Source organism: Nanorana parkeri, unplaced genomic scaffold (assembly GCF_000935625.1).
Source record: "Nanorana parkeri isolate BGI_ZX_2015 unplaced genomic scaffold, ASM93562v1 scaffold532, whole genome shotgun sequence".
Lineage (NCBI taxonomy): Eukaryota > Metazoa > Chordata > Amphibia > Anura > Dicroglossidae > Nanorana > Nanorana parkeri.
Genome location: NW_017306800.1, coordinates 499,808 through 515,414, shown reverse-complemented (window position 1 = coordinate 515,414; position 15,607 = coordinate 499,808). Strand labels below are relative to the sequence as shown.

The 15,607-nt window shown below is 40.7% G+C and overlaps 1 protein-coding gene across 2 annotated transcripts in view; it reads left to right on the top strand.

Annotated features, from left to right (window-relative positions):
- LOC108791187 (monocarboxylate transporter 2-like) overlaps positions 1-15,607 on the top strand; it is a 51,215-nt gene that overhangs the window by 6,222 nt on the left and 29,386 nt on the right. The window contains exon 1 of one of the 2 annotated variants that reach the window (XM_018561591.1): positions 5,594-5,675. The exons of the other annotated variant lie outside the window; for it this stretch is intronic. The gene's annotated coding sequence lies outside the window, so the exon portion shown is untranslated. Of the gene's footprint in view, positions 1-5,593; positions 5,676-15,607 lie in introns of those variants that run through there. 2 annotated transcript variants of the gene reach the window in all.

Genomic DNA, 15,607 nt, shown 5'->3' with positions numbered 1-15,607 from the left:
TCCGGTAGAAGCGACCGCGACGAGCGACGCGCGACATGGAGTTAAGACAGTTCCATTGAATAGCATTGGCCGGCGACTTCTCGCGATATCGCGCGGCAAAAATGCGCGATGTCGCGACGGAACTCGCGCGATACGTCGCTACATGTGAACGGGGCCTAAGAGCAGTCACAGTCTCATGTTGGGGGACAATCAATCTTCTTTTTCTCTAAATAAATTCTAGGCCCTTGATCCTTTGCGAGCAGCCACAGATACCTTGCTTTGTGATCAGAGAGTTCTTGTTGCAGTGTCTAACCTAGCAGCTTAAATCCTGCTCTTCCCTGGATACTCTTTAGCATAGGTGACTTCTTTGAAGATGCTCCAACCAGGTCATCTTCCAGTTCAGCTTTATCTGGATATACCCTCCAGCAAGGCAGCTGAAATTCCTCTGAGTTTAAAGCAGAGGGTCTCGGCTGGGGCAAAGCCCAGAAGAGACAGAACCTTATGCAAGGTTTGCACCAAACATTCATCACTTTCCCTTAGCCTGCACCACTTGACAAAACCCCTTAGCGATTGGCTGGGTGAGAAAAATGTTCATAACGCATATGTTGTTACCTCTCACACTACCTACAACAGCCAAGCTGCAAAAATAACACAGAATTTAAGTAGGGGCACTCCATCTTAAGACAGGGTCCGTACAAAGATATTTGTGATAATTGCAAATTATAAAGGTTAAAGCACCCAAATTGACTGGTGGGATGAATTAAAACTGGCTAACTGTGTAAGCTGCCATTGCTGACCTTCTTTCAGAAATGCTAGTTCCATAGGTGTGTAGCTTCAATACCTGCAAATCATTATTATTATGCAGGATTTATATAGCGCCAACAGTTTGTGCAGCGCTTTACAATATGAGGAAGACATTACAATACAAATCAAGACAAGATGGTAACGGGCCCTGCCCATGAGAGCTTTCAATCTAAAAGGGAGGGGGAAGTGATACATGAGGAGGTAGCTGTGTGGGGATGAATTGTTTGAGAAAGTGATATTTCAGTGGCTAGGTTGAGGTCGGATAGGCTTCCCTGAAGAGATGAGTCTTAAGGGATCACCTAAAGGTAGTCAGAGTGGTAGATAGACGGACAGGTTGGGGTAAAGAGTTCCACAGGAGGAGGGGGACACTCTATTGTAGTCCTGGAGGTGAGCATGGAATGAGTTGACAAGGGAGGTAGAGAGCAGGAGGTCTTGGGAGGAGCGTAGGGGACAGTTAGGGTAATACTTAGAGACAAGGTTTGAGATATAGACGGGGGCTGAGTTGTGAATGGCTTTGTAAGTGGTTGTTAATATTTTGAATTTTATCCTTTGGGTGATTTGAAGCCAGTGCAGGGATTGACAGAGGGGGGTTGCAGACACTGAGCGGTTGGTTAGGTGGATAAGTCTGACAGCAGCATTCATGATAGCCTGAAGGGGAGATAGCCTGTGTAGAGGTAGGCCAATGAGGAGGGAGTTACAATAATCATAGCCCTGGATCAAACATGAAGCATATAAAAGTCAGAGAAAAGCCAAAATTCCTTATGCCTACAGTACAACTATTCCTGGGTTAGCATCAGTACTGGTCTAGAATAAGCATTGTACAACCACTGGGAAATCAATAGATTCAAGTCCCCTTTTTGTCTCTAACAACAAGTTATTAAGTGCACTCCTACAAGAGACATATCATTTGTGCAGTTGCACAAAAGCCTTCTAAGACTTAGAAACCCAAATATACTAGATGTGGGTCAGGCTGAGATCTCCTTTCGCTTTTTCACATAGACTAGCACATTGTGCACTTATAGGGCAGGTGAAAACACACCTAATCGAAATGAGTAGTAGTTGTACTTTGGTAGTAGCTGAGTTAGTGGTCCAGAAAATGTTCTCGCACAGATACCCTCTGGTGACTTTATTGCGCCACAGAGTATAATCATAGACAAACTGACTCTAATATACTGTATGTGTCATTTTTGTAAAAAAAAAATATTGTCAATGAATATCTATTTTATTAGATATACTGACAAGGTTATTTACAAAAGGGTGAAGATTTTGGAGAAGGCTTCTCCAAAAGATTCTCCAATTCAACTCACTTTCCAGTTTAGTTATGTTGGCCTAGATTGATCACTTCTCCTGCCTTCTCCAAACTCTTCACCCTTTTGAGAATAACCCTGTAAGTTTCTTTTATGGCAGAAAAACGTTTATGAAATAAATAAATGTTTGTCATTTCAACTCAAAATGGAACTGTGCTGACTATTACTGTGAGCAAAAGTAATTGTTATGCTCCTCAGATAATTTAATGAATATGTACTGCATTTCTAATAGTATCATATAATATAATACATTAAAAAACAATAAATAAAACAAGTGGGTATCTCTCAAAACACCCATCGGAACTGTGACACCACACCCCTGGATACAATACATGAAAAAACACATGTTTTTTCATGTATTGTATCCAGGGGTGTGGTGTCACAGTTCCGATGGGTGTTTTGAGAGATACCCACTTGTTTTATTTATCCTTTAATACAACACAAAATGAAGTTCCTGGTCAGCAATAATATTTAGATGGTATTATGATGAGAAATGAGTGTGGTTTATAGTATGTACCATGAAAGATTTCCTCATTAATTATACAACATGCCGCAAGTTTGGCTTCATGGATTTACGTTGCTTTGATTAAAATAAAAACAGAATTGAACCAACAGTATGATGGAAAAGTTACATATTATTTTCCAACTATTCATTGTTAGCCTTTGTACACGTAGGTCAAAAAGGGGTGTTCATGATGAAATGAGAGTTGAAAAGCTCACTAAACTCGAGCACTTTGCAAAGAATACATTTTGATTTGCACAACATCATGTCAAAAGTGAACATGACCTGCTGCATTTGGCTGTATTTATCACTTGAGGCCTATTCATTTTCCCTGCTTTCTCTGATGTTTTATCCCCAGGGGAGCATTTAAGTGCCAGGCCAGTAGCTCTTCAAAGCCACATGAGCTGGATGTATTTCTGTATCCAGTCCTTGTTTGTGAGGCCTAATATGCATATGTTAAATGCAACTTCATCTTATATTCTACTTTGTGAACATACATTTGTGTATCTATCTGCTTCCAAAGATAATCCTTTGGCAAAATAACGGAGTAGCACATTGAAGTTGTTTCTCTCCTTCAACCAATTGTTGTTCTTCATTAATCAGATTGGTTTGAAACAAACAAAATTGCTCTAATAAACAGGGAAGAGCAGAATTATCCACCCAGTTCAGTATTTGCAGCAGATCAGGTGGATTTACTGGAGGTAGAGTGGATCAATTTTTTTTGCAGTCCTTTAGAATTACTTCTGGCTTCCTATTTGGGGGAACGGTCATTTATCATAAGTCACTAAATGAATTACTCAATTAAAGTGACACTAAATTCAGGAGTTAAATCTTGAAAATACATTCAAGTACCTTAACTATTCACAAAACATTATATTTTTTGTGTTTCACTCAGCTAAAGATCCTCAAATCATCTGTGAATTGGTGCTGACACTGTCCTTCCTTCTGGAGGATGTCTACTTTTGTTCCCCAAGGCCCTCTGTGTGTTGTAAAGTAGCCACCTCTCCAAGCCTTCTTCCGTGATGTAATACAATCTCAATACAATTTAGTATAAGATAAATGTGACATTCCATAGTCCATCACAGGAGTGAGCTTGTAGTGGTAGCTGCTTTACAACACACACATGGACCATGGTAAACAAAAGTAGCCACCCTCTAGAAAGAAGGTCAATGTCAGCACAAATTTAGAGTTGATTTGCGGATCTATAGAGTGATGCACAAATAATATACATTTTTGTTAATAATTAGGGTACCTTAATCCAATTTTAAGGTTCAACTCCTGAGTTTAGTGTCACTTTAACACCCTGCATTTATTGGGACGATGATGCACAAGGCATTTTGGGTGTTATCAACTAAATTACTGCCCAAGTTTGAATTTGATCTTATACTATGGTTCAAGTATAGACTTAGAATAAGTCCAGATGTTAGGATTATCATTAATGATGACTTGGTGTGTTACACCATTAAAATAATTATGGGGTGCTGAATGGTCAATTCACTTGATTGGAAGGTCATTCAACTACAGAAATCCTGTGCGCTGAGATAATTGTGGGCTCCCTAACTGTGGAAGTGAACTAGTATGGGGTGCAATGAACCCCTGATCATTTTACTTCACCCTGGAAAATAGACATCCCTGTGAAGTGATGGCCAAATTTGGCCAAATTTGGTAGAATACAAGCATTGCAACTAATGAACCCTTACAGGGTTATATAATCAAAAGAAACCCATCGCACAGACCTGCGATAATACCCTCAAGTATCGGATGGGTGCCAAGTGAACATGGATGCCTCTGCAAATCAGTATAAATATGAAGAAGTCACTCGCACTCCAGGTCAAGTTCAGTCAATATTTTATTGATCTGTGTGGTGTCACAACATGGCAAACAACATGGCAAAGTTTCGGAACCCATTTGGTCCCTTCATCAGGCAAACAAAGAGTCCTCTTTGTTTGACTGTTGAAAGGACCAAACGGGTTCCGAAATGTCGCCATGTTGTGACACCACACAGGTCAATAAAATATTGACTGAACTTGATCTGGAGTGTGAGTGACTTCTTTATATTTACCCTTACAGGGTTACTCACAAAAGGGTGAAGAGTTTGGAGAAGGCAGGAGAAGTGAACAATCTAGGACAATATAGCTGAATTGGAAAGATTCTCCAATTTAGCTCACTTCCCCCTTGTGTGAATAACCCTGTTAGTAATTTGATCCCTAGGTGACACACTTATTAAAGCAAGAATATCTTATTTCTACTATATGTTCCCTAAGTTTTCTTATTTTGCTTTTCACCTATTTTTTTCACAGTAAGCAGCTTCCAGTTTTACAGGTACAAAATTAGAATGAATTCAGCTTGTCAGAACTAGTGAATACCAGTATCTTCTATGTGCGTTTTTGGAATGTTTAAAAAAGTTGTGTGATTTTTTGCTCCTTTTATTATCGGGAAAGCTATCAACAAATTAATTCATATCCTATAACAATTATGATATAAATTGTGTGGTTTTTCACTACTTTCAACATTCCACATTGCCACATCAACACTTTCACTTAATATATGAATTTGTGTTAAATGGTACATTGATCAATAGACCTATAAAATATATGCATTCTGTTTATATACTGTAAATTACGTAAGCAAGAATGCAAAGCTCTGGAGTCCCTCCATTCACCCCTCCGAAATGTGCCTGTTAGTTTTAGAGGCAGCTGATAAAAAGAAAGCCCAATGTGAATGTCTGCTTTAAAGGTCACTTGCACAATATCCTGGTTAAGGACTCAACTACACATGATATTTAAATTGTTTGTTGGCAGGACATTAACCCTTGTTACAACTGCTTCATTTTTCGTAGAGTTGTTTACATTCCACTAATTGTCAATAGAAGGTTACGTCTCATTTTTACTAACAAATAATATCTCACGTGTATTTGAGTATTAGCTCTTCATGCAAACAATGAGGGGTATGGCTCTGTTCAGCCAATCACAGGTAACCTAGTGCGGCTGGTGGAATGAATTGAACTCTCACTAACATTGTTGTAAGACGTGATAGGAAACGTTAAACAGTTCACAATAACCTTGCTCCTGCTGCTTCAACAGGTGCAGTATGGTTTTTCTTTTATATGATAGATTTTACTATGCCTTTAGCATTCTATGTTGCTTTTTACAGTTTTGTATGAAACAGATTCTGTTGTGTAGTACATGCTGGGAAAATCTTTTTGTGCATGTGGTATTATAAGTAATTCATGAGATTTGAATTAGTTTAAGATAAATATTGCAACTAAGCATTTTAAAGGCAATTTTATGGGGGGTGAATTTGAATGTGCGTGTGTATGTATATTACTATACACAAAGACATTAACATTTTCAGCTCTGATTGTTTGATAGATCATATAAAATAAAATAATATATTGGACATATGAATAATTTTCATGACTGTATTTTTATATAAGGCGTGCATGACACATGTATACCATGGTTTTATTCGTTAGCACTTCTGCCTTGTAGCACTGGGGTCCCTGGTTCAAATCCTGGTCAGGACACTATCTGCATGAAGTTATTTGAAGGTTATTCACAAAAGGGTGAAGAGTTTGGAGAAGTTAACAATCTAGGCCAAAATAGCTGATTTTGAAAAGGTCTGCTCCTTTTCTGGTTTAGTTATGTTGTCCTAGATTGTTCACTTCTTCTGCCTTCTCCAAACTCCTCACCCTTTTGTGAATAACCCTGTGAATGTTCTCCCTGTGTTTGTGTGAGTTTCCTCCAGGTACTCCAGTTTTCTCCCACATTCCAAGGACATGCTGGAAGATTACTTACACCTATGTGTTTTTCAGTTTTTAGATTAAAATTTGTGACGTATCTAAGACCATTAGTGCTGGCTGCTGACTATTATTGGTGCAAAGTTTTTTTGTTTTTTTTTAATGCTGGAAGGTTAATTGGCTCTTGTTTAATATGGCCCTGTATGCATGCGAGATAGGCACCTTAGATTTTAGATCCTCTGAAGGCAGGGACTGCTGTAAATGTGCACTATGTACAGTGCTGTGTAAATTGTTGGCATTATATAAATACCTCTAATAAAATAATAAATAGAATGATTATTTAAAGCTTTGCAGCTGGCTATTTTGTGAACACTGCAATATTTATTCGGCTGGGACGGTACATATTCATGCAGTGCCAAACAGAGGCGTTGCAAGGCCCCTAGGCATCCGGGGGCAATTCTTTCATTAGCGCCCCCCCCCCAAACCAAGCCATACCATAGTTCAATCATGATACACATGATCCATGCTGTCTGAAGGATGGAGGGTCCCAGACTGAAGCAAGGAGGGTCTGGTAACCTGCAATGTCAGTGGTTACCAGGGCTCCCCTAATGGCAAAATGCTAGGGCCACGTCACAGCTTCAACTGCTGTGACCCTGGTAGTTCTGCCACTGTATAGAGGACTAAAAATCCCAGCAATACATTATACAGCAATAGAGAGTACCACCAGCTAAAGAAGACTACAATCCCCAGCAATAGATGATACAGCAATGCAGAATACCATCATCTATAGAGGAGTGCAAATCCCAGCAATACATAATACACCAATGCAGAATACCATTATCTATAGAGGAGTGCAAATCCCAGCAATACATAATACACCAATGCAGAATACCATTATCTATAGAGGACAACAAATCCCAGCAATACATTATACACCAATGCAAAATAGCATCATTTATAGAGGACTACAAATCCAAGCAATACATTAGACACCAATGCAGAATACTATCATCTATAGAGGACTACAAATTCCAGAAATACATTATACAGCAATGTGGAACACCATAAGGACTACAAATCTCAGCAATACATTATACAGCAATACAGAACACCATAATCTATAGAGGACTGGTGCTGGGTCCCATACCCTCAACCTCCTATGTGTGCACTGAGCCTCTGACTCTCCCCCTGCCACTGTGCCACCTCTCTCCTCTCCCACCACCGCCTCTCTGTCCCCTGACCCCCTTTTTTTCTGGTGGGGAGGCAAGACTTATCAGGCCAGTGATTTTTAGAAACAAAGCTCACCTCGCCTCCTGCATTCCTCCCACCGCCGTTGATGAACCTTTGGTTGTGTAATCACTAGTGGTAGCTAGTGGCACCCCCCTTCAGACTCCCAGGGCTGGATTTACTCTCTCTGCTTCCCAAGTCCAGATCCCTCTATGTGCCCCCCTCCCCGCCAATGGAGAGTGGCAACCAGATGGCGGTGGCAGCAAGGTTAGTTTAAATTTGTTTTATTATTTTTTATCACTTTTTAATTTTTTATAATTTTTATCATTTGTTTATCTTGTTATTTTTTTTATTTTTTAATCTTATTATTTTATCACCTTTTTATTTTTCATTTTAATTAAATTTTTTCACTTAACTTTATTTCTATCACACAGCAGCTAACAAGCCCCAATGTGACAGCATTTGGAGGTGACAGGTTCTCTTAATTGAACAGCTGAGAGGGGAAGGCTGTGAGTGCAGCTGTCCCCTCTCACTGTTTACATGGAGCAGACGTTCTCTGCTCTGCTTCCCACTCTCCATCCTGAGAGGATCTCCGCCGGTGAGAAAAGAGGTAGATGGAAGGGGAGGGGTGCAACTACCTGCCCGGCACCCGAAACTTCATGTCCAGGGCAATAGGAATCCCTGCCGCCCCTCTGCTCCCTGCCACCTTGTGGGAAACCTGGCCCTGCCGGCACCCCTTCACACCTGCACCCGGGGCAAGTGCCTCCCCTGCCCCCCCTCGTTACGCCACTGGTGCCAAACACTGACTGCTCAAGACTGCAGGAATCTGTATATTTTATGTAGAATCATTGAAATGAATAAGCTTTGACACTGGGGATAGCAGTTGCAGAGTTGGAGCTCCAAACAATGAATTACATTCTTATTATTAACCCCTTCTTGACCAATGACGGGATTATTCTGTCATGGTCTTTTAGTTCATTAAAGACAGGTGACAGAATAATCCCGGGGACCAGCACTCATTGAGTTAATGCTGTTGCTGGGTCCCTTGGTGTCTGAGGTAGGCCCTCAATAGTAAATTAGGGGTCCCAGTACTGTGATCACGGCGATAGGTAAACTTGGGGAGATGCAAGCCAGATCAGTGTTACAAAGGTGATACAAAGTATCTCTGAGGAGAATACAGTATCTCCTCAGAACACCAAGTATCCAAAGCCCTTGTAAATAAAAAAAATTAACCCTTTAGTACCTACCAGTTAAAAAAAATGTAAAAGTAAAAAAAAGTAAAAAAAATATATCGGTCACGTATGATACGATTAACAGCACCATTTACCCTTTGTAATGTTTGTGCAGAGGGTTTCTGTTACTAATTATCATTTTCACTTATAACTTGATATATTTGATATATTTAGCACTTTGGTTACATGTAAGAATATTTGGTACATATGTTTATATTCACAACTTGAACATTTAGCTCTGTATATTTATTCGATATTCATCTATTAGACCCTAGGGGTCTATATTACAGCAGCTTTCGATCAACAATATTTAAATAGTTTTAGTAGATTGGAGTCACCTATTTTTCACCTTCACTGATTGATTGGTACAGGTTTGCTTTGTACCAATTACATCGTAGCGCTGCTCATCTAGTTGAACTAAAAAATATATATGTTTAATAAAAAAACATTATAATAAAATATAGTGCCGAAGAGGCTATTAAAGTTAGGAGATAAACATACCACATTCTAAAATTGTTCCAGACTAAAATTGTATTTCACGGCTTGTATTTTGTGACCTATAACTCCCAAAATAAACTTAAATCCAAGACACATGATAAACCCTATAAATCAGGACAAATAAAAGAATGTGTTATGAATGACTTTCTGTTAGCTACATTAATTATGTACACGTTATTATTAGGTAGGCACAGATACAGTTTTCTCAGTATCAAGTACGAGTACCGAAGCCCCATTAAGGAAGCCGGGTGGTGTGTAATGACTCGCCGCCTGGCTTCCTGATTAGCAGGGAAGCTGTCTCCATGTTCCCTTGTCACCAGGTGATGAAGCATGGAGCCGGCTTCCTGGCCAATCAGGAAGCCAGGGGGCGGGTAATGACTCGCTGCCCGGCTTCTTGATTGGCCAGCTTCCCGACTAATCCTGAAGCCTGGCGATGAGTCATTATGCGCCACCTGACTTCCTGAATGGCCACGGGAGCATGGAGCCGGCTTCCTGGCCAATCAGAAAGCCAGGCAGCCTATAATGACTCTTATCAGTAGTATCGGTGCAAATTATCATTGCCAAAACTGTGAAAAATTGCTTTTTTTAAATGTTTTCATAAAATAAAAATAAGAATTTATATATGCATATGTTACATCAAATTAAAGCCTATTTTGTCCTTTATAAAACGGTATATAATAGGTGTAGGTGCAATGAATGAGAAAGATGAAAATTATGGTTAAACAAACACATAGCTAAAATGGCAAAATTGCTCCGGTCCCCAGGAACAGAAAAATTTTCTGAAGCTGTGTCACTAAGGGGTTAATTACCCTTTTCCCACAATTGTGCCTTATTTGCCTGGAGCCCTATTTAGAACTCAGACTCTCAACATAAGGCAGCTTATTATGTTCTTTTGCTCTTTATTTCTTCATACTCACCAGATGTTTTCATAGCACTTGTCTGCCTGTGCTTGTATGCTTCCCAAATCATGGATACCGTATATACTCGAGTTTAAGCCTTTGTGGTAAAATTAGGTACCTCGTCTTATATTCGGGATGGCTTATACTCGAGTATATACGGTACTACTGTAAAATAAACTCCTCTGTTTAATATACTGAAAATATGTGAAACGCCTGTTAACAGTAATCTAAACTCCAGAAAGTTTGTTTTATCATATTTGTGTGAAGGCAATTACCTTTGAAGTCCTCTGCAGATCGGATCCTGCACAAACTTGGTTGTGCTCCTGTTACCCATTATTCTGTCAGACCCATAAAGCCTGTAGCCATGTCCCGGCTACCCAAGTTCTTGTGGGGTGCATGGAAAATAAGTTTACAAGGACGCTTGAAAGTATGTTTTGCGATTTTTATTTATTTTTTGCTCTTGTTTGTGCGCGTTTTGCCCATTTACATGAATGTGCTAAAATCTGCTCACAAAAAGATGCGAATTAACATGTGCGTAATAGGTATTTTGACAGCCAGGGGGGCTGATTAGCAATAATTTAGTGTAGATGGAGGAATCTGTTTCACTTTTTCCATCTTACCATAGGCTGATAGAAAAAAATCTATAGAAAATCTATAGGTGTATGGCCAGCTTTAGAATGAAACAAGGAAGCTATGTTTTTGTAGCTCTAATCTCCTGCCACAGCCCCGCTGGCTGTCAAAATACCTGAACAATCTGATTGGATGCCGGCATTGTTCAGATATTTTGAGAGCCAGCAGGGCTGACTAGCAAGATACTGAAGCTTGGCCCAGTGGGAGATTCCTCCATCCACACAGTTTAGCGTAGATGGAGGAATCTGTTGCACTTTTTCCATCTGACCATTGAATATCTGAATACTGAGATGCGGCAGCTGAAGCGGATCCCGACAATTGTGCCGGGATCCGCCCAGCTGCGTGACTGACAGCTGGCTCTTCCTATCTAGAGGCAGAGCCAGCTGTACCCGCCCCCTCCCCCGTCCGTTCCGCCAGTCAGCGCTGGCGGATCGGAGCGGGGAGGGGGGAATCCAGCCCCTCCCCTGTCACGGCAGAGAGCCGTGACAGGATCGAGAGGTGATCGAACGCCGTTATATGTTCGCTCACCTCCCGATCTACTGAGCCGACCTGTGACAGTCTCATTGTCACAGGTTGGCTAGAACTATGAGGTGAGTGAAAATCACTCACCTCATAGTTCTCCTTTGAGGCTGCATTCACACCTAGGCAACAGGTATTATGTACATGTTAATTTGCACGTTTTTGTGAGCAGATTTTAGCACATTCATTTGAATGGGCAAAATGCATGCAAACATGAGCAAAAAACCCACAAAACACACTTTCAAGTGTTTTCTATTAAGTCTATGGTACAAAATGAAATCTTCCCAGAAGTAGCTCATGTACTCATGTACTATTTTGAGCGACAGGCATATTTCTGCTTGCGACAAAACTCACAGGTGTGAACGGGGGCCATACAGTAGAAATGAATGGGTTTCCTTGGGTAGAGCGTTTTGTTGCGCTGAATACGCTGTGGCAATACGCCTAGGTGTGAATGGAGATTTATGGGATCACAGATTTTTTAAGCAAAGGGTTTTCAGAATCTGCGAAAATATTTGTGTTTCCCAGACCTGCTCATGCAGGATAAATGGCAAAATATTTTTCTCTTTCATAGTCAATAATTGTATTTTGATCCAGTTTTTAAAAGTATATGTAATCAGGAAGGATCCTTGGAAAAATGTATATCTTCTTTTTCTTTAACTTTGTGGGCTTGTGTTCAGTCCAAGATTCTTAGCCCTTAGTTTTGTAATTCCATGACGCTTTGTATTTGTACCAAACAGTAAAATCTTTACATTTTGTCTCTATTAAAAGTTAGAACTTTTATTGCTGTCCGCTTACAATTGACTGTTAATCATCAAGAAAAAAACATACACCAACAAAAAGGAAGGGTACTCATTGATATATTTGGCGTCAAAACAATGACTTATGGCTAACTGTCATAAATTGTCATGTAATTAGTCTTTAAAGTTCTGAAGATCATGCATACACATAGCACATGCCACCATTTCTAGAATTCTAAGGTCAGAAAAACATTAATTAAAACAGTTAAGGTCAGAGCAATAACACTGTGTTTGTGTTCATAACAGGAACCAGAACAACTTGATTTTTCCCTGCACTGATCATAAATAGTTCAGTCATTAAATTGGACACTTTAATAAATTGATTGAACTACTTGTATATTCATGTGCCACTTTAACAGGTTTATTTATCCAATCACATTTTGGTTTTAACGTACTCAGGTAATTTATTTTTCCTTTTTGTAATATAGAACAGTAAGACGGAAAAAAAAGAGCATGCATTTTCAAATAGGGATGTTCAGATACCAGTGCTGATACTTGGCATTTTCATGAGAACCATCAGGGTTGCAGCGGTTGCAGCTGGGACCTGGTTCTGGCGCTCCACCACTGTCCTGAAATCATTAGTCTATAATGTTTTAGAAAATATGTCACATGACAATAGACAAAAATGTATCAGTACTTGTATCAGTGAGTACTTGGGCAAGTATCAGTACTTGTATCTGTGAGTACTTGGACAAGTATCAGTACTTGTACTTGAATAACTGGTATCCGTGCATCCCTAATATATGTATGAAAAAAAGTCACACATTAAAACAGGGATGTACAAATCCCAGGAGCTCCGTGTGCACCTTAAAAAGCTGCTTCTTACTTTTGAATTTTTCTCTAGTCTAGTCCTGGAGCTGGAAAAGTATCTGTACATGTACTTGTACCGAGTACGGTACTTGGTATCTGAACATCCCTATTTTGAAACCTTATATTTATGTCTATCTCAGTTGTTTGGCTTTAAATCTTTTCATAGAATATTCGAACCAACCCAGTCTGCTCCGTTAACATGCATTACGTTATGGCAGCCCTTTTATTTGAACTGCCCGACACATCACAATGGACCACAAAAGTTGTGCATGCAGCATTTCCGCAATGCAGGTGTGCTGAGAAGGTGTGTTGAGGTGCTATTCAGAATAAATGGCACTGCAGCATGCCAATGTTTGTTACCATGTGTTGCAGTAAATGTAGAGCAATGGTGTAAATGGGCCCTTAGGAGACTGGGGAAATTGAACAGCGAGCTCTATTTCCTCACTTCCATAACTGGAGTATCTCATTTAGAAACATTACTTTTTGTTTGGACTGAGACCTGGTCCCCTACCCATTGTTGATAATCTAAAAGCTTCTTGCTAAGAAGCGCGTCTCATTGGTCAGCATGGTCAGGTGACTGTGGTGACCAATCAGTGCTCGCCATTTGCGAGCATGATTCCATATACACAGTACTGTGCATGACTACTGGGGGTGGGGGCCAGAGGGGACCAATTTGTGGGGGTAATTTAAATTTCCCACATTTGCTGGGAAACTGAAATTATCCTTTAAAATAACCCCTTACTGACCTCTTTATTTACAACCACTGTGAAGCAATTCTTACTAGTTTACAACATAAGCAGTGCATTTCTTCAAATGAAGTCTCAGCACCTGTGCACCTGCTCTATGTCATTAGATAATAGGCTGGTTGGCAGGCTGCTAGCACACAGCTGGGAGGGGTGAGCTGAGCTTGTAAGAGCAAGTGAATAAAAAATGTAGAAACTTTGGCTTCAAACATTTAGGCCTCATTTACATGAACTAATTAGGTCAGGCAGCAGGTTCCTGGTTCAGATCCTGTACAAAGGAATGAGAGGCTGACAGGAGCCGAACCTGTCCACCACTATTTGCATGTATCTACAGAAGTGACAGATGACCGGCCTTGGATACAATCGGTCTGCTTCCAAGGCCATTCATCTGCCCTAGCAGCTAGGGTTGCCACCTGTCCGGGATTTACCCAGACAGTCCATTTTTTGAGTCTTGTGTTCATGTTTCAGGACAGCTGACACCTGGACACAAGACACTAAGTGCCGATACCGGCACTGTAGTTTTTGACAGATGCGACTGCCTGAGGTAGCCAGCAAGCGCGGGACCTCAGGCAGCTGCATCTTCCAGTGAGCCGTGGGTACCTGTAAACAGGCACCGGCCCGCACATCTCCTCCTCTGGCTCCTTCCTGACAGAACGCTGCCCACCTCCAGACCCCAAGTGAGACCCCTGCACTTCCCGCACAGCACTCCTGAAAGCCTGCATAGATCACCTGAGAGCCCACCTGAGACCTCACACAGCCATCTGAGAGCATGCATAGCCCACCTGAGAGCACGCATAACCCACCTGAGAGCATGCATAGCTCACCTGAGAGCAGGGCTGGGCCTCCTTCACTTCTAGAAAGAAACATGGAAGAATACCTACACAGAACTTCACAAACAATTCTGTATTAAAAGCTATACCTTGCTGACCATGTTTCATTTTACACCCATATTTAGGGTGTAAAATGAAACATGGTCATATCGCAACGCCTCCCCCCACCCCCCCTGTCTCCTCTCTGACCTGAATTACCTGAAGTGCGCTTCTTCTCCCCACAGGCTACTGTGATTTTTTTTTTTAATAGCACGGTTGTGTGTTGCTCTGCTCACACAGCTATGGATTCATTTACTGATCCTTAGACAGGAACTGTGAATAGAGAAACTACAAGTCCCATTAGCACTGTGTCAGTGGTGTTCTATTGAATTACATGTAGTCCATTCTTTCTTTCTTTCTTCCTCTCACGTTACCGAATGACCGTAGCAAGGTATGGGCAGGGACAGGAGGAAGAATCTGCTGGAACCAAAGCATTGCACCCACGATCCACTGATCATGGTTGGAATGCTTTACTTGCAAGTTTTCTCATTAAATTACATATTTTGGGTCAAATATTAAAAGTGACTTGGCATGTTACTGATACAATTTCAGAAGCCAAAGTAAGATTTCTTTTTTTCATAAGTGAACAGAAATTTCAAGTGATTTCTAGGGCTGGAACAGAGTAAGGCCTGATTCACACCTAGGTGGCACCGTTTTTGCGTTGGCAGCATGCAACTATTTGTGTTTTAACGCGCATACAGGAGGACATGCGTTTTGACTGGCAGCTCATAAAACCCTGCAGGAAATGGAAGAACGTGCATTTAAACGCGCAAATATGCTTCTGACGTGCATTTTTGGGCATTTCCAATGAAGTCTATGGGGCAAAAAACTGCCCAAAGAAGCTCATGAACCTTTTCAAGTGTTGTCATTTTCCTGCTGGCGTTTTTCTGCTCAGGTGTTAACCAGGGCCATTGAAAATCATGGTGTTGGGCATTTAAAAGTGCTTTTTGAACTGCTCAAAAACTCCTAGGTGTGAACCAGGCCTAAGAAATTATTTTGGGTCATTGTAGACAGATTTACCAGAATCATGACATTTTAGTTTAATTTGAATA